Source organism: Paramormyrops kingsleyae, chromosome 16 (genome assembly GCF_048594095.1).
Source record: "Paramormyrops kingsleyae isolate MSU_618 chromosome 16, PKINGS_0.4, whole genome shotgun sequence".
In the NCBI taxonomy this organism is placed as follows: Eukaryota; Metazoa; Chordata; class Actinopteri; order Osteoglossiformes; family Mormyridae; genus Paramormyrops; species Paramormyrops kingsleyae.
The window spans coordinates 10,955,894-10,975,062 of NC_132812.1; positions in this window are offsets into that span (position 1 = coordinate 10,955,894).

Consider the following 19,169-nt stretch of genomic DNA (forward strand, 5'->3'; position numbering starts at 1 on the left):
CAACAGCCAGCAGGTGGCCTAGCAGTTAAGGAAGCAAAATGATAGAAGGTTTCCAGCTGCAATTCTGCTGAGAGGCCATAGGCTCATATCCTGGAGTGGGTGCTTGACCTGATTTTCCGCAGGTAAACAAACAGTAAGATCTTCACAAAGCTTAAACTAATTCGGAAGTGTGTACCTGCTTAGTAAATGGATAATGAGGATGATATCACTGGAAATACAGGGAGTCGTAGAGAGGGAAAACAGATGTAGCGTCACGTACAAGGACAATTCACTTACTTGTGGCCTCACGTATCATTACTGATTCGCTCTCATTATTTGTAAATTGCAAATTGCAAATGCTTTAATAGAAGTATTTAAGTCATTCATATTAGTGAGAATAATTAAAAAAAGAAGCTATTCATTTAGTTAACGAGGTGGTTGTGAAATTAAATCGCTCCCATGTTCCAAAGACGCAAGCGGACTGTGGTTCCAGAGAAGCATGCTTCCCTTTGAATTAAGCAGTTATTTGATACTAATAGGATCCGTAACCGGTGCCGCAAGTAAAAACGGACCGATCTGGGCGGGCAGTCGTCTGCAGCGATATTTCGGTCTATAAGGATAATTAGAGGAACCGGCTGCGCGGATGATTTTATGGGAGTTCTTTACTTTCACATTTAAAAGGCATAATATTGCCACGGAGTTCACAGTTATCAATTTCTCCCCCATGGACGGTGGCGTGAAACCGAATCTGAAATTTCCATAAAAATGATTGCAGCCTCATCCGCATCAGGTTAAGCCACAATGAAACGCTTGTTACCCCTCACGACAAGGTCAGGGCAGCTCGACCGGCGTCGGCAGCCAAACCAGCAAACAAGTGGTATAATTGATTTGAAGTATTTTTTTGTTGCTGTTCTTCTACAGGCCGGTGGCATTGGACTCCTTTGGAAGCGGGGGATACAGGTGGAGTGGATTACCATATGCATGTGTTTATCCTTCTGATTGTTCATTCCGATGCCTCACCGGGTGACCGCGGGGGGACGCCGGGATGACAGGTACAGCGTGGCGTTCCGGAGCCGGCAATGGCATCTGTCAGGGGAGCGGGGCGGGTCTGTCGCGGCGGCTGAACTTCTCGGCATCGCGGCGGCGCCCGTTCACATCACCCGATTTGGCTCCTCGCAGGTCCAGAGCGCGACATTGCGCCGCCGATAAGCTGCTGGAGAGCTCCAAACCCTCGCCAGCTATAAATGATGTCCTAGTGTTTATTTTCAAACTTTTGCACTCATTCATGCTGGAGTGCCCCTGAAGAAACAGGCACATAACCCTACCTCTGATGGCCACGGACAGGCATGCCCGCAAGCCCTGGGCTCATCATCTAAAAGACATTCATGCTCTTGTACCTACACTTCTTCTCTCTCCCAGCCTGTGTCCAGGGCCTGGACTATTCTGGGGCTCCACTCGGTTCTGGAGCTCTACTTAAAAAAAAAACCCCCACCCAATATACTAACTGTTTGTGGCCAGCAGGGGGCCCCCAAACATCAGGGAGCCCATGGAGAAGCATGGCTTGGGTGGTGCTGTTGCAGATGTCCTTACACCTGCTCTGCCGTAATGGAAAGATGGGGATAGAGAAAGGTGGAGATGAAACACTACGGAATTGTGTTTTTAGAGCACTGTATCTAAATCAAAATCTCTGGGTGCCACGTCAACCCACAGATGGCCCCTGCTTTGAGAAAGGCCTTCGCCAGTTCCACTCTAATTCCAGTGAAAGCAATTGGGAGCCCCAAACAAGGCTGTCAGAGCTTATCCCCACGCCCGAAGGCTGCATTGTGGTGCTACTGCTGCGCAACCTGTCACCCCAGCCACTTATTCGCTGCATTTTCGTTTGATCCTTTTAATGCTTATCGGCATACAGAAGCTGCCCCGGGAATACGGAGTCATCCTGAGATGATAAACACTGGGAAGGAAATAGGATTCATTTTGATTGACACCACTAGGATATTCAAAAGGACTCATTCATCTCTAAGCTCACAAACTAGGAGTGGGGTTAAGGACACAGATGGAACTTTTCAGGAACAGTCGCAAAAATTTCATGTATCGCCCGAATAATTGGCAGTTGAGTTGTTTTTCGGGGTGACTTTGGAGTTAGAACTGTACACTAACACCTCTAGGGTTCGGGGTTTGAATCCCACCTACGGTTGTGTGTGGAGTATCTTATCCTCCAGGTCGTCCAGTGACCTCCTATAGTCCCAAAACAAGCAGTGAGGTGGACTGTTCTCTCTAAACTGCCCTTAGTGTGTGTCAATATGCCAGAATGGACTGGCACCCTACCTGCGATCTTGTTTGAAGGATTTGTCCCAAGCTCAAGGAGACTTTGTGCTGGCTAAGTGGTCATGGGAGATGGATGGGTTTGGCAGCAGGTGAACACCTTCGTACAGCCGACACATGTGGTTTGAGTCCCTAAGAGGAATTTTTCCAACCCGCATTAGGTTGACCATGATCCATCCTACAGGACATCAACATGGTTAAAATAGTAAATGATGCAAGGCTGAAGGACGCTCTTTGGCTCTGATGCAGGATTTGTGAAGTGTGCACATTATTTAAGGGTATAGATTTATTGTGAACATCCATCTTACGAAATGTATTCTAGATGTCCAAACGCCACGGCACATACAGCTTTTATGGAGATTTCAGGTTTCATGTATGAAAGAGGGTGTTTTTCGCTCGGCTGGACATAGAGGAGGAGCAGCGGCTGGATCCCTCACAAAAGCCAGTGAGCAGCCAGCTGAGAAGGACCCTGGGAGACGGAGCTTCCGCTTCTGCAGTCGGCAAATCCTCTTAAAAAGAATAAAATTCGTAAATAATAGCAGAGGCCACCATCAGAGCCAGGCTAAATATTCACTTACAGCTTTCACATTTAAGTGGTTGGTTAAGGGTTAATAATAATAATCCATCCATCCATCCATCCATTCATGCATCTATCTTCTAACCACTAATCCTGGTCACTGGTCAGGGTCCACAACAATAACATTATTATTATTATTATTATTACAATATCCATGACAATTATAATACAAATAATAATAACCTTAAAAATTAAGGTTAACAGGAAATTCTGAATGAGTCCAAGGAGATAAAAAGCAACATAGACCTTTAACCTTGGTGTCAAAACTATCTCTCCCCCAGTCATACGAAGTGGCATATCTGCCTTCTCTGGTATAAAGAGAATTAAGACATTCCAGCATCACAATACCTGGAAACATAAAACATGCCCATAAAAACAGGTGGATTGAGTTCCATTACCTCAATAGGCTCCACTCAATTTCAGTGATATAGAGCTCAGCTCTTGTCTTTAACAGTCCTTCTTTTGAGAGTTAAGACCATTCTATTTATATAAAAAACAGTCATTCTAATTACGCTGTATTGTCTTCTAAAACACCAAGAAGGGTAGAGCCAAATAAAAAAGAACCAGAAAAAAAAAACTTGAGTGATTTATGTCACCGCGAAGAGGCTTTTTCCTCAGGCATCTCTGACAGATAAAAGAGACACAGCACCACCTATTGATGTAACGTGTAAATGCGCCCATATCCCGCCATGGAAATGCCCTGTAGACCTTCACAAGCACTGTTATGCTAACATTAAATAATCAAAGGCCGAAGTTTGCAGCTTTGTTACATAAAGGAAATCTTCCAAACTTCCAAAACTGCACACCAAAAATAACAAAAAAACATGAAAAGCGTTCCACCATACACTATTTAAGTTTATAGAACGTTCTCTCAGGCAGTAGTGGGTGGGCAATGGACTTGCGCAGCTTAGAGGAAATATCCCAGCAGTGACTGATTCACACCTGCAAATCAGATGAATTATTTTCCAAATAATAGTTTTATTCTTTGAGGCAAGCACACCCCACAGTCTCTAAGAAGCACTGGTTCTCTTATCTTCTGATGAACAAATTGGATCAGTCAGGAAACGTTACTCTTGGAGCTTCTGTGTGGTTTTGCAAAGGAAGCAGCAGCGTAACCCGTAAAGAAGCCCCTCTCTTGACAGAAACAGGCATCATCACAGACGTCTCTCCATCATTGCCATGCTCTACTCTTCTAAGAGAATTAGGCCACTTGCCAAAACAACACCATTCCTGTAAGACCTTCTGACTGCTGAAGACAGTGGTTTCATCTCACGTTGCCACGGTGCCAAATCTCAGAATGTTTTACCACATTGTTCCCTTTCCTTTGTGTTCATTTTGTTTTCTCCTACCTGGTCCAGTTCTTGGCATGAAGCATTTTGTTGTTTATTCAAGGATACGCTTTGTCTTTCTGCTGCACTTTGATGTCCTTAGTAAGAGGGCTTCTCCTTTGATGGTGCTGAGATGAGTAGGAGGGTCCCTGCAAGGGGTCCGGGCTGTAAAATTGATTTGTTTCTCAAACATCATTTGCCTGGCATAGCCGTCTGATCTGAAATCGCTTAGCCAGGCCTGGGAGGAATGACTCGGGGCTGCCTGCTGGTCTAGAGGTTGTGTTAATGCTCCCATTTAAACACCAAGTCCTGCTCCCGCCTTTGATTTATACATCTCAGCACAGAGTGCCAGCAAACCGGATCGGCAGTGAAGGTTCCCTCACATCAACGTTTCAGGCATCGTGCAGTGGTGACTTGGCTGAGTCGACAAAAAAGACACCCCCCCCCCTTTGGCAAAGACGCAGTCCTCTGGGCTGCTGTGTATGCAGTCAGCGGGGGATCAGCCACTTACGTGCCAAAGCAGGAGATAAAGCCACAGAAATTCAAAGCAGCAGCCATTGCATCCAGCAGGTGCTGCACAGCGCTAGCAGCCTCGGGGCTCACAGCTTAGCCAGCCTCTGTGCACAGAGTCACTTTAAAAACTTTCAAAGATGTCTCTGATGCATGGAGGATAATCATCATTATTACTTCAGACAAATAGCTGGTAAATAAGCTCGAATTGCATAAAAACAGGAGCTTTCCCACCAGGCTGCCTCTCCGAGGGAGATGGAGCCATCAGACTTGTGGATAGCGTCCATGTCTGGTAACAGGTCCATCGCTATCATTTCCAGCCACAGCTACGTTCCAACTAATTAAAGTTCATTTAATTAATAAGCTTCCGTTTTTATATTACGACTCCAAAAGCTGTCATGTTGACAGTTTTATTTGAATTTCCAGATGCCATCTGCTGATTGTGTTTTTTGTTTATTTTATTTTTTTTGTCTGTCTGGCATCTGTTTTTTGGCCGCGGTGCAAGATGGCAAATCGGAGTGGGCAGGGACACCGGCAGCGTAAACAGTGATGTCATGGGGGGAGGGGGGACACACAGTAGGCAATATCCATCCCCGCTGTTCCAAATATGTGACAAGAACAAGCCGCCCCAAGTTAATGAATGTGGTTTTATTGATCATCTTTCATTAAAATAAAGTTCAGTTCCATTTGCCCAGAGACAATCACTTTGCTTTGTTTAGCTTTGACATTTAAAGGCTACTGGCACATTTTACACAGACTTTCATTCGTGTTTGACAAACCCTTAAGGCCTTGACTTACTGCTGGTGTTTTGAGCAAAACCATTTTCACCAGGAAGAGAGGCATCTACTTCCTGCTTTTTGATGGGTTCACTTTCAAAACTTTGAAGATCCATATCTTTGGTTATTTGTCTCCTATTATCTGATGCTTTGGTGACACCTAGAGAACAGTTCATCAGCAGACATTCATCAGGTCACAGAGGAATGTTCAGATATGACTTAATTGATTAAAGTTCCAAATTAGTCTCAAGCAAGAATTTTCCATTAAAACCATCTATAGCAGTGATTCTCAGCCCATGGGTTGCAACTCAAGTTCTGAAAGGGTTGCGAGGCAGAGTTGGAAATGTACAGTAAGCATTTTAAAACCAGCAAGCTGCTACGCTGATCCAAGATCAGATTTTCCATATAAACCGAGTCTACAGTCTTGGGTCTGCAACTGCTTAGTGCAAAACTAGTGAATACTCAACCAGTCCAAGAAGCCAAACGACAGATGCTTAATTTAAATTTAAAGTTCACTGGCACATCCAATCAGATTTGTGCGATAGGCATTGATTGGCGTAAACTACAAAGTGCATTGCGTGCTTGATCATAGCATTGATTTACACCTATTCTTCATATAGAGTCGCATCTGAGCTGGCATGGTAAAAATTGGGTGGTGGTGCACAATGGTTGAGAACCACTGACCTACTGGTAGGAGTTTTTTCTCATTAAAGCATCAGGAAAGTAGTGTAGTGACCACTGCTCCAGAAAATGTAAAGACAGGCAAGGGTAAAGGATGTGATTGTGTCAGATAAAGGGGAGAGATGTTCAGGGTGTAAACTAGGCAAAAAATAAAGATGATGCTGCTTGTGATGGAAAATCTATTTGATATCTCAAATATTGTCTGAATGTTTTTGTTATAGTTAATTTGGATTCAGTCTGATCAAATCAACGTTGACAGATTGCAGAAAAAACATCCCTTTAAAATATATGCATAAAAACCTTGATCCAAAAATATAGTCCATTTAACACTTACAGTTCTCATAGAAAGTCTCGTGATGTTTACTATTAATTTGCATAATTGCTAAATTAAAAATATTGCAAATTTATTGGTTTCATAACAAAAGTCATTACTTTGCTCATTAAAGGGAATTAGTAACACACTTGTAATAACATAAAACACCAAACATTTCAGTTTGGTATCCCTTTGGGAGTTAACGACTACAATTGCAGTTTATAGCAAAACAGCAAAAACAGAACTGAATGAGTCAGTCAAAATGGACTTGTCAATGGACTTTTGTTATAAAACCAATAAATCTGTGACATTTTTACTGAATTAAGCAAGCGTCCCCAGACTTTCTGACAGCGCTGTATATGAAGACAGCACTTTCTTTGAAGTCATTTCAGGTTTTTGAGAGGATAAAATAATCATAGCCTAAAAAAAACAAGGAGGTATAAAGTCTGTTTTAGGCATGAAACACTATAATATATGGAGAGAGACACCTACTTCAGTCTGGTTACCCTTCACAGCACTGTCATTTGTCTTTCTATCATCTTCAAACCCACACTTCCTGTTTGTCAGCTCCTTCTCCCGCATCTCACATTACTGATTTCCAGCCTCTAATCAATCCCTAATCTGTCCGTGATGACACGGCCAGTGAGGACGTTTTGTTAGCCACGTCTGCCCATTAAAATGCACCATTGGTATGTGTAGACATGTCACCAGAAATGCAAGAAATCCGGACAACGGAGCTCATTAAAATGGTCCTCGGAGGTCTGCTACAGCCAGTGACTGACAGCTTGGATAAAATATGTTTTGTGTGTGTAGCTGTCGATCCAGAAAAGCCGGGTCACGCTTAATGTAGGAGAGCAGAGCCCCCTAAGGGCCCCTGTGAGGCATTACAGATGGATTTCATAAGCCAACTACCAAAGGAGTACTACTGTCTTGTAATCGTGGATACAGTCTCGAAATGGGTAGCAGCTCTTTCTACTTAAAACGATATTCTAAACACAGTAGTGTGGGAATTAGTTAACCAAGTAATGCTTATCTGTAAATAGATTCAGATTAAGGGAGATACTTCACAGGACAGATAACGAGAGACGTGGGAAATGTAAAACGTGAAATGTATGAAAAGTTCAGTGTGCAGTGCATTTTGGCTGAGCACTCAGGTATAGTTGAGCATTAAGACTAAGCAAGGTGGACAGGGCAGAATTCAGTGGATTACGGCTCTCCCCACGGTCCTGACTTCTGAGGCCAACATCTTCTAAGGCTACGGGCATAACTCCCTTTGAGCTAATGAGTGGAAAGGTCTTGAAACTATCTATTGATCCAAAGGTCGCCCTCAAAGATTTGGGACACCTCATTAACGCAAGTAAGCAGTATGTATTTTCCTAGCACTACAGGGGCCTAAGATCATCCTTGCTTCTTCGACACAAGCATCCAGGTGTCGGGCAGTTACCCAGTCATTGTCAAATTTTTTGTAAGTGATTCAAATCAGTTTTACTAACGCAAACCAACATAGTTCCCAGTGTAATATCCAGTGCCGGTCAACCCTTTGGGCAACATAGGCAGCCCTCATGGGGGCCATCTTAGCCAGACCCTTTCTCTTTGTCTCAGACAGGGGGCGCCAGTGGTGAAGCTTGCCTAGGGCACCACATGGGCTTGATCAGTACTGGTCATACTCCAGCTGCAGGGACAGCCTTTTAAAGAGAAGATTATCATTTTACTTTACATTTAGTTTATTTAGCAGATGCTTTTGTCCAAAGCAACTTACGAGTGAGGCAGATAGCACACTGCAAACATACGGCTGTCAAGGGATCAGCTAGACATAGGCTGAGCTTCCAGTGAATTCCCAGGTACAAGTGAAATTAGTAGAGGAACCATAGTTACACAACATCTTTCAACAAAGCAAGAACCTAATAGGACAATGATGAGAAATGCAACATTAAGAACCTTCAGAGCACCTAGAAGAATTCCTAGAACAGATTATCAAGTTTTTATCAAAACCTTTGAAGCAAATGATAATAGTGCATGTATCATCTTTCTAATACCATCTCTTCATATCTCATCCATTCTGAGGTGTCCGAGAAAACTTCCACGTATTGTTAGTCACTTGTTCAGAAAGTAATTTAAAACCAGACCTGCAAATCAACCCTTATCCACACAGGTACACTAAAGGGAAGATTTATGTATGGTGAAACTAATCCATTGGCACGTTGCTATGAGTGATAAAAATGTGATAAGGTCAAGTAGGCATGAGCAGTGAGTTACAGTAAATGAGCAGTGGTGGCTTGATGGTTAGGGAAGCACACTTGTAATTGAATGATTGCTGGTTTGAATCCCTGACCAGCAAGACACCCCTGAGGTACCCTGAGCAAGATACTGCTCCCCGGGTGCTGAGTTAGCTGTCCCTGACTATGCTCCATGTGGGTTAAATGCAGTGGACACATTTCGTTGTGGTCAACACTGATCACTAAATGGGCATCAACAAAAACCCACTGAATAGGATTACAGGTGACTAGCCAAATAAAGACAATGAGATGAGTTTAGAATTACTGGGCCACCATGGCCAAGAGGGCCCCCCCCCCAAACCTTGTGGGGGGGGGGGGGGTATGCAAATGTATGATTTGTGTGATGGTAAATGCTGCTACTGATTGGGGAATTACTATTCTGGAAGACTGGGGTAAATGTTATCATCCAGATTACCTTTGTATTTAATGGCGCTTACTGTGCCCTCAGACTTCAAATACACAGGAAATCCACATCACAACAGAACTTTTTTTCTCCCATGAGAAATGAACATTTGAGCCTACAAACTTGTTTTTGGCAGAAGTCGCACTTATACTCAACCACTTGTTAAAAAGAGCCAGAAGGATGACTCACCCAGCCATATGATGTCGTCCACACAGTAAATTGGTCCCTGTGTTTGTTGGCCCAATTTCAAAAGTGACAAGTGCATTCTGGGAGACAAGAAAGGGTTTAGCATGTCTGTCTGCCTGCCAGCACCTTCAAAGGGACTTTTTCAATCGTGGATATGGTTTACATCTTGAAAAAGTGTTTTTGTCTTTTCACCTTTTATTTGGCTAGCACTCTTGTCATTTTTATAGATTTTTATACCCAACATTTTTGTTCATCAACTTTATGCATGATGGACCAGTATAACATATCAGTCAAACCGTACCACCAAACCACCCACAAAGGAGAGTGATAGAGTGTTACGTCACATGGCCTGGCCACCTAACCTAAAAACAGAAGAAATGGTTTTTGACCAGAGAGTGAAGGAAAAGCAGCCAATGAGTGCTCAGCATATGTGGGACCTCCTTCAGGACGGCTGGACAAGCATCCCAGGAGGCCGCCTCATGGAACTGGCATAGTGGAAGAAGTAGGGTCAGCCAGTCCCTGGAGCAAATGGGATTAAGGGCCTTGCTCAAGGGCCCAAGGGTGGGATCACCCTGCCGACACTGGGATTCTAACTGGTGACCTTCTGAGTCCCAATCCACAGAGCACCCCCATCCCAAAAGATTCTTTTTTTTATTGGTTTAATATTTTTTTTTGTCAGTGCATTTCCATATATGTTATTTTATAGTTTTGATGCTTTATAATAATTCTAAAATGTAGAGAATAGTAGGTGTGTGCAAACTTTTGACCACTACTGTATATATACTGAATTCAGCGGTTCACTAGTGTGGAAGCACCTGCCTTAAATAAACTCTTTATTTCTAATTCCCACAGTTATGCTGATTATTCATAGCTTGCAACATGTACATGTCCTCACAGTTGCACACAGGAGATTCTGCATCTCTAGCTCTGTAAAAGCTCATGTCATACTATGTCGGATTGTTAGATCTGCATAAATGGTTCTAATAAGAAGAAAAACATGAACTTTTCAGAACGTAACCACTGTCATGCTGTCTAATGGGAATAAACGTGTGTTACTGTTAAATCACTTTGTACTATATACACCCATGCTAGGTATTGCACGACTCAAATAACAATCATAAATACTTTGTTAGCCAACTATGTTTATTTACCTTGACAGTGATCCTAGACAGACATTCAACATTAGGCTTTAGACACACATAGGTCAAGAGGCAGAATTTCCAGAGCAGTGAAAAAAATCAGTAGGGATCTGAAAAAGTATACATACGTTGACTTTTTTGTATGAAGGAGCTAGAGTTTCTCAGGAAAATTAAAACACAAAAATGAGTTAGATCGTCTCTGTTTCTCTTGGCCTTAATGCAGTCGGGACATCACTGACCACCACACAGCAAATGGTGCTGAAACACCCAGAACTCTAGCTCTGATTAAACATCATGTCATGCGATTCGTAATGCTCTAATTTGTGAATCTGTTAGATGGCTGACACAATTTAGGTTTCACACAATTAGCGGGATATCATCTATAAGATCATGTCATCTTTGTATATTTTTGAATTTCTTATCCTAGCCACACCTCCTGTCTATATGTGACAAATGACATCAAATTGGGGCAGAAGACCATTCCTGAATGATACCCCAACAATACTGAAGTGATCCCCTGTGGGGAGACATTTCCTATGACAGGACTCTCAAAGTACCAGCCCACGGGCCAGAACCGGCGTATTCGTAAATCGTTTTTTATTGTTATTCTCTCTCCAATCTCCATCAGCTAAAAAAAGAAACTCGAACGGCTCACTTGAGTTGAAGACTTTATAGCCAGTGCCCCTCTGGTTATTTGTGTTTGAGAGCACCAGTTTTTATGAGAACACAGAACTCTGGTCTCACACCGCGGACCTGTTTAAGCAGTTAGTCCAACATACGATCTTCAAGATTCAAGCCTGAACCAAGCCCAGGAGGTAAACATTTCTAAAGAGACAGAAAAAACGTTAAGCGGGGCATCCGCCTGCTCGGCCCGCTGTGACTGCGGCTGATGGGATTAGCCCTTCTGGGGACGGATCACAAGCAGTCGCCTCATTTTCAACGCCTGGTCCTCCACTGATGCTCTTTCAGACACCTTGCTGCTTCTCTGCACTCTGATATGGTTGCTGCTCATTCTCTTGGTCCCCTGTGCTCCAAGGGCAAAGACCGGGAGGTTCCACAGGCCAGTTCAGATGCACAGTCCACAGTCCACCACTGGGAGCTGGAGGGGTAAGAACAAGATGTCTGATCAGGAACCCATCACCCTACATGAAGGGACATTGACTGTGTCTCGGGGAAGGCAGTACATGACCTGATCCTGCACAGCAGCCCCTAGGGGGCTTCAGTCCTACTGGAAGGAGCATCACTCTCCACCGAAGCCTTTCCCATCATGGTCATTTGCACACACTACTCTATCTAATGCATTACAACCTCATTACACCTGCCCCTGCTTTACTAATTGGCTACTAAAAGCCCCTGCTCTGGGATGGTTTCAATTAGACCCCAACCTTACTGTTCATCCTCACTGCTTGGTCTTCATCATTGCTTATTGAATACGTGGCTGTGTTGTAACCTGGTCAAAAGTTTGGTTTTTGGAGCAATAATAATTGATACTTGTATTGATCCCCATGGGGAAATTGTCTTTTTATGCCTCCCTCAACTTGCTCTTTGTCGAGTAAGCGGTCATCAAAGGGCAGCCACCTGTTGCGGCACCTAGGAAGCTGAGGGTTAAGGGCCTTGCTCAAGGACCCACAGACATGCAGAGGCTGGGTTGGAACTGGTGATTTTCAGATTACAGGCACATAGGCTTAGCCCACTGAGCCACACGCTGCCCCAGGTAGAAGTTATCTCATAGGTCTGAGTTTATAGCAGGGAATGACTTAACAAGTCATTTGCCGTCTAGTCCAAGTCTTTCCATTTTTGCAGTCAAGTCACAAGTCATCAAATTTGTGACTCGAGTCCAAGTCAAGTTGCGAGTCCTTACCTATGTCAGTTGTATTTACCTTTAGTCACTAAAAACTTGCTGTAACAAAAACCCACCACAGTACATCATAGGATACATTCTTTGTAAGAGGTTGAATAGAGTGTCCACTCATGGTTGTACTCACAAAATTTGTGTATGTGCAGAGAGTGATGCATCTTTCCAACAGGAGACCTTGCATTCAGCCAATGGAAAATGCAGGTAGCAGAGAATTAATATAAAAAAATCCAGATAATATCCAGAGGGGCCTATAGTCTCAACTCTTCTCGAGTCATAGGGTTCAAGTATCAAGTCATTGCCCTCATGTCCAAGTCTTTCCATCAGTTTTGCAGAGTCAAGTCACAAGTCATCAGACTTTTGGCTTGAGTCCAAGTCGAGTCATGAGTCAGTGATTGGAGTCCTCACCCCTGCTTTATGGAGGCTAATAAAATGTTTTTACCTGTATCCTGAGTTGAATCACGACTACCTGCCTAGGTGCACAGGACTGGCCAATTTTCTACAATACCTTGATGCAGTCAGGATATCATTGATCACCTCACACCAAATCTTAGTGAAACACCCACAACTTAAGTGATTTGTAACCGCTCACGATATTTGCATTATATGTTCATACGGCACCCTATATTAATATTGCATTTTGTTTATGTATCTATTCAATTCTTTACTGCTGTCATTGTACATGACACCACAATGACATTAAGTTAGAAACTTCCTGAGTGATGTAAACAAAGACACAAGACAAGACATAGTTAATCAACATGTGCAAAGCAGAAATGGATAAATAACATGTGGTGCATGGGGGTTATGTGTCCTTTAATCTCCGGTTCAACCTGGTTATCGGGGTGAATATTATGGTAAAACTGGGTAATTTATTGTCATAATTTTACTCATATTTATTGTCTCCCGTGATCTGATCTCCAGCCCTGCATAGGACAAGTGGGTGTAAAAAATGTATGGATGTTTTTCACAGTCCTGTCAAGTGCATTCATTGTGCAGTTGTTTCCATTAGCGTGATGGTGATGATGCTTGTGAGGGAGCGGCTTGCACGGAATTTCGGTGACACCATGTCATGTCTGGTCACGCTCCCTCTACACACGCTGTCAGGACCTTTTGGTCAGGATGAACTTCTTTATTTTCCCAGCAAAGACTTTGCCACCGTGTCCAAAAAAGAGATAATAATCCTGTTTTAGTGTATAATAATAAAGTGCAACAGCTCAGAGAGGCACACTCACGAAAATCCTGCTGTACAGAGTGCTGACTTTGACTTTTATTATGACACACAAACCTCCAACCTCCAAACCTCTGTTTCTCTGTCATTGGAAGGTATACATGTTATTATCCCAATGATGTGTGATTAGAATCAGCTTTATTAGTGTAATGCTTTTATCATTTGTAATAAAAAAAACACAGAATATGTACATTGTGGTCTGATTGGTTCCTACACCTGTAATCGCAGGTGTGTATTAATGATGCTCTCGCAGTCTACACAGTCTTTGAAAATAAAATAAGTTCAGTGAAAAGTCATAACTAATTTTTGAAGTCAGACTATTAACATTATCAAGGACCCGTTTCTCTGCGAACATTAAAAAGGTTCTTTCGCTGTCGACTACTGTTACTTGATTGGCCTGCCCACTGGCCGTCGCTGTTTACGTGTCGATCAGGTGAAGCACACTGCATACATTTTCTTGACTGCTATTGTCATGTTCAGACTAGCCTAAACCAGCGTGCTAATTGGACTGGTATATATATATTTCATTGGCGCAAATGCAAGCTTGTCCAGGCATTACACCAAGTAACACCGGGAATGTCTAGGCAAATACAGCAAATCATCAAACTCTCTTTTATTATATTAGCTGTAATATTTGGCACAGGTGGCAACTCGAACCCTGCAGAATTTTAAGTGCTATTTTACGTATCTAAGGGCCCCTGTAAAGCGCTGGCCCCCATGAATCTGCCGGGGTATCCATGGCCCTGTTGCCGACTTGTTCTTAACTGATCTTGTTTTTACATTTCACATTTTACACATGCTCAGCGGGAGGGTTTACTGGGGGTCAATGTGGTTATTGTTTCCACAGTGCGGTCTTTAATTCATTTTTTATGAGATATCATTCTGTATAACCCCCCCCAACTTCTGGGAACCTGTATATTTGAAGATGCACGTACATTCTGCGGTTTGCTTAGAAAACCGGCCCATTAATTCAGCGTGACATTTTGTCCCTCTTGCCCTGGGTTGTTCTCAGCAGTGAGCCTCACGGCTGCACATCGCCGCATTGGCATCTGCATGCCAGCTAAACGGTGTCACTGCGCGGTTGGAGAGATGCTGCCCACGCTGCTGTATGGCTGCCTTCAGTCACGGATACAGGGTTTCGTGAAAAACACCAAAGTCATTTAAATCCATGCATGATTTGCATTTCAATTATCTGATATCAGTTAACACACTCATGCCCTTCTGAGATAGATAGATAGATAGATAGATAGATAGATAGATAGATAGATAGATAGATAGATAGATAGATAGATAGATAGATAGATGGATGAGGAAGTTAAATGGATGGATGGATCAACACAGCAAGAAGTCTCTACCTTGCCATCACAGTAAGTGACTCCACACTAACCTATTTACACACAAGCTGATGATACTGAGGAGATCAAGTTTTACTTCTAAGTGGACAAATAAAAGCTGTCAGGTAATATAAATGATCTGTTTTCATGATCCAGAGCAGTCTGGGGAAATTAAAATTACCACTGATGCCAATAACATGTTATATGATCAAGTTTATAATGTGATGTTTTGTGAGTCTTGCAAGCATTATAGATGTTGTAATGTCATCTCCTAATGTGCCTGATTTTCTAAGCATCCAAAGGTCTTTTGTTTTAGTAGTTAGCTGGCAGTTAGGAATTTCTGTGTAGAGCCATATGACGTAGTTGGATGTGACATGTCCTGGAATTAAAAATGTTCATCAAACTGCAGAGTGGTTTTACCTGCTTCCCGAAGCCCTCAAATGTACAGCTATACCCTTAGCATACAGACGGCCCGAGCCAGCAGCTTTACAGTCATAAGAGAGCACCAGAAATGATTTCCGTTCTGGGGAGCAGAGAGACTAATGGATTTGTGTGCGGAATGTCAGCCATTGATTTTTGCCACTGTGTTTTTGTGTGAGGCTTCACCAGAGGAACAGCAAGCAGAATTCACAAAAGGGCCCCACTCTTCACGAATTTACATAAAACTGTCTCCTCCTGATGTTTGGAAGATGGATGGATGGATGGATGGATGGATGGATGGACTAGGGCTTTACAATTCTGTAAAAAATCTTGAAATACCTCTTTTGGAGTTTGCAGTTCCTAATGTGAATTTCTATTTAACACAGGTGAAGAATAATGAAAGCAGAGTTAATTGGATATGCTCCGCGTGCTAAGAAGAAAGCCTTTATATTGAAAACTGCCTGTGACTCTGCTAACGCATCCTAGGTAAATGTGGGGGGGGGGGGGGGGGGGGGCAGAAAGGAGGCTCTCAGTCATTTTGCCTGGGAGATCTACTGCACTGTTAGATTTATTTATTTAGCTTTTGCTTTTGTCCAATGTGCTGTGTGAGTGAGGCAAGCTTGGAGTGAAAAGACAGGGTCACCCTGCATCTCCCGAAATAGTGGTGGTTAAGGGCCTTGCTCAAAGGCCCCGCAGTGATGTAATATATTAGTCTGTGAGTCATGGGATTCAAACCCATGGCCTTCTGCACATGAACACAGAGCCCTAACTCCACACCCGTTATGGGTTCCCCAAAAAAGATATCCACAGGACAATTTTATGTTCAGTTCAGTGTACAATATGAACGATAACAACAGTTAAAGTCAAAACCTACAATATATATGATAACAACAGTTAACAGTCAAAACATACATAGTGCGGCATCGGTGAGCTAAGCGCTGACCACATAGTTTGCATATGTCCCAGCATGCCACGCTGCTGCACTGTAAATAACCCCCGTCTATGTCATGTATGTAGTTAACGTGCCTTATTCTGTGTGTTGCATGTTCTTGTATCGGTGTCCTGTTTAGATTTGTGCTTGATCCCTGTGTGTTTAACTGTGTGCGGATTACCCACCATGTGTATTACCTAACATTTATCCAGTGACCTCCCTTCAGTTCCGCAGTCCGAGGGTGTGTTCTGGAAAGTACTCTTGTTGTCATGTGCCTTTGGTGTGATTCAGTCTTGTATTTATGCAGTTTTGAGTCCTGTTTAGGACCATCAATAAAAACACCATTACCAGACTGCATTCTGATCTAAGAGCTTCATTATTGCATCATGTTCCAAACTGGCGAATATCACAATATACCATGTTTCCCCGAAAATAAGACAAGGTCTTATATTCATTTTTGCTCCAAATGTCACACCCCGATCGTGCTGATCCTTCTGTGCCACGCCCCCCTCGTTAACCTCATGTCGATTCCCAGTGTTTCACGGCTGTTTTCAATTGTCTGTATTAGTTCGATGTATTTAAGTCCACGTCAGAGTTTGTTTCCCTAGTTCTGTCATTGTAATGTTATGCTTAGTTGTGCCGTCTTGTAGCTCCGTTTTGTTGTTTTCTCCCTATGCCCTTACGTTTTCCCATTAAACCCTGTTATTTAACCCCGTTCCTGATTTCGTCCGCCTGTTTCCCTGGTCCGTGTTCTCCGTGTCATGACACCAAAAGATGCGTTAGAGCTTATTTTCAGGGGATGTTTTATTTTCCCATGTACAGCAAACTATCTTACATTTACCGGTATTTATGAACAAAAATCCACATTTACACAAATACGGACATCATGTCATCTTCTAACCGTATCTTTCCATGTAAACAATCTAACGGTACATTTATTCATGAACAAAAATCTACTGTGTATTCAAATATTAAATAAATAAATATTATTTCCTGTTTACATATACTAGCATCTGATTCTAGTTACCATACAATCCATGGGATAGTAACTAGGGCTTATATTACGAGCTGAAAAATCATGCTAGGCCTTATTTTCGGGGAAACCATGGTAGTATGTCTCTCTCGATTACAATACACTTTCTGTTCACCTGTAAACACCTTTCACTACATAGTGCAAGCCTTTTATTTGGGTAGAACATGGTGTGTGACATCTTTATGGAAAGTAAAGGAACAATTGAAAGTAGAGAAACCATTAAAAAGAAGCGCATGAAATATTAATTGAAGAACACGCCCTGTTTCCTTGTGGGCATTCCCTGTGTCCCCATTCACTGTGTGCAGTGAATGTGGAGGACAACGTGTTTTCCAGAGTAATTACTGTAACGGCCCCAGTGATCAGGCAGCATCTGGCACCTGCAGAGAACACGTTTCCCCCCAAACCGTTTGCTCAGCATCTGCTTTGGCCCACAATAAGCATCCGTTCCTATTTTTCTATGAAGAAAATGGCAGCAATTAAAAAGTAATTGTGTTTACAGATAGACCGCCTCTTTCTTAGCATTATAATCAGTCAATATGTCGGGCGAGGAGCCTGAAATCTCGAAACGTCAAACGTGATGCACGTCTTGGCAAAGCAGTTGCTCAACGCGCAATCGGCCATCATTCTGTCTTTTGGAAAAGTGAGGAGGACACCCGGAAAGCACGGAGGGAACGTGTGAATTGCTCACACGCACACACACACACACATACACACACACACTGCCTGGGGCAGGATTTAGCTCCAGTGCTAACATGGGGCACCACAGCACACTGTCTGTGATCAGGAGGTAGTTGGTTCCAATCCCAGGGTCAGCAGAATAGTTTCACCATTGGGCCCTTGAGCGTGGCTCCTAAACCCCAAATCCCAGGGGGTGTCAGACCGGCTCCCCCAAAAACATTTGTTGCTTTGGATAAAAGCATCTGCTAAATAAAATTTTTATGGATTTACTTGTTAAAACAAGTGCATTTCGCTAAAGTAAGGAGTGTTAATAAATCTGTACAGATCCCATTTTAAATATAAATACACAAAACTCCTACATTATGTCAGGGGTCAAAAATGTGTTTGAAATACATACTAATATATCTTAATACTCAGATAAATTTGTCACATCGCGGGTATTCTCTTCCAGCACAGTAGAACTAGGCTAATTTAGCAGGCTAATATAATATTATCCATGCAAATGATAAAATACTGTATTTGTATCTAGAAGTACGTTAAATGTGACCTTTTGTCTACTGAGTAATTGCATGATCTGTCAATCCAATTAAACAGGAAACCATCCAGAAAGCTCTGCACGTGCAAACATACCAGAGAGTCTGTGCATCATTACGCTGGATTTTTGTGTCATTTTTAATATTTACCCCAATTCATTTTGAAATATTGCATTAAAATGATTTTTTTCTAGAGCCCTCAAGGTTTATGCGACAGAAGTAATAAGTTCTACTCCAGTATAATTTAAACTGTCGGGCACATAGAGCATTTTTATAGAAGTGAAATTCAATTACGTTTAAAAATACCCGTTACTTCAGGAGGTGCAGTGGCTCAGTGGTTAGCAGGAGAGTGTTACGCCTCCGCTATTGTGGGTTGAATTCTGCATGTGAGGAGCTGGCAGCCGTGTTGGTGCAGGTTTTCTTATGCTATATAAAAACACTTTAAATTGTTCATAGTTTTTGTCCTGTGATGGACTGGCATCCCTGTCTGGGACAGTTCCTAGGATAGGTTCTAGCAGGCCCACTGCGCATAATTCCCAGGCCCTGAACAAAAATATCTCATCCAGGTCCCCATGATGCACAACCTCACCCAGCTGCCTCCCCACCCAGCCCCCCTCCCCAGTTGTCCCCAGAGATGCCCAGCCTGGGATTTTGTAATGGACAA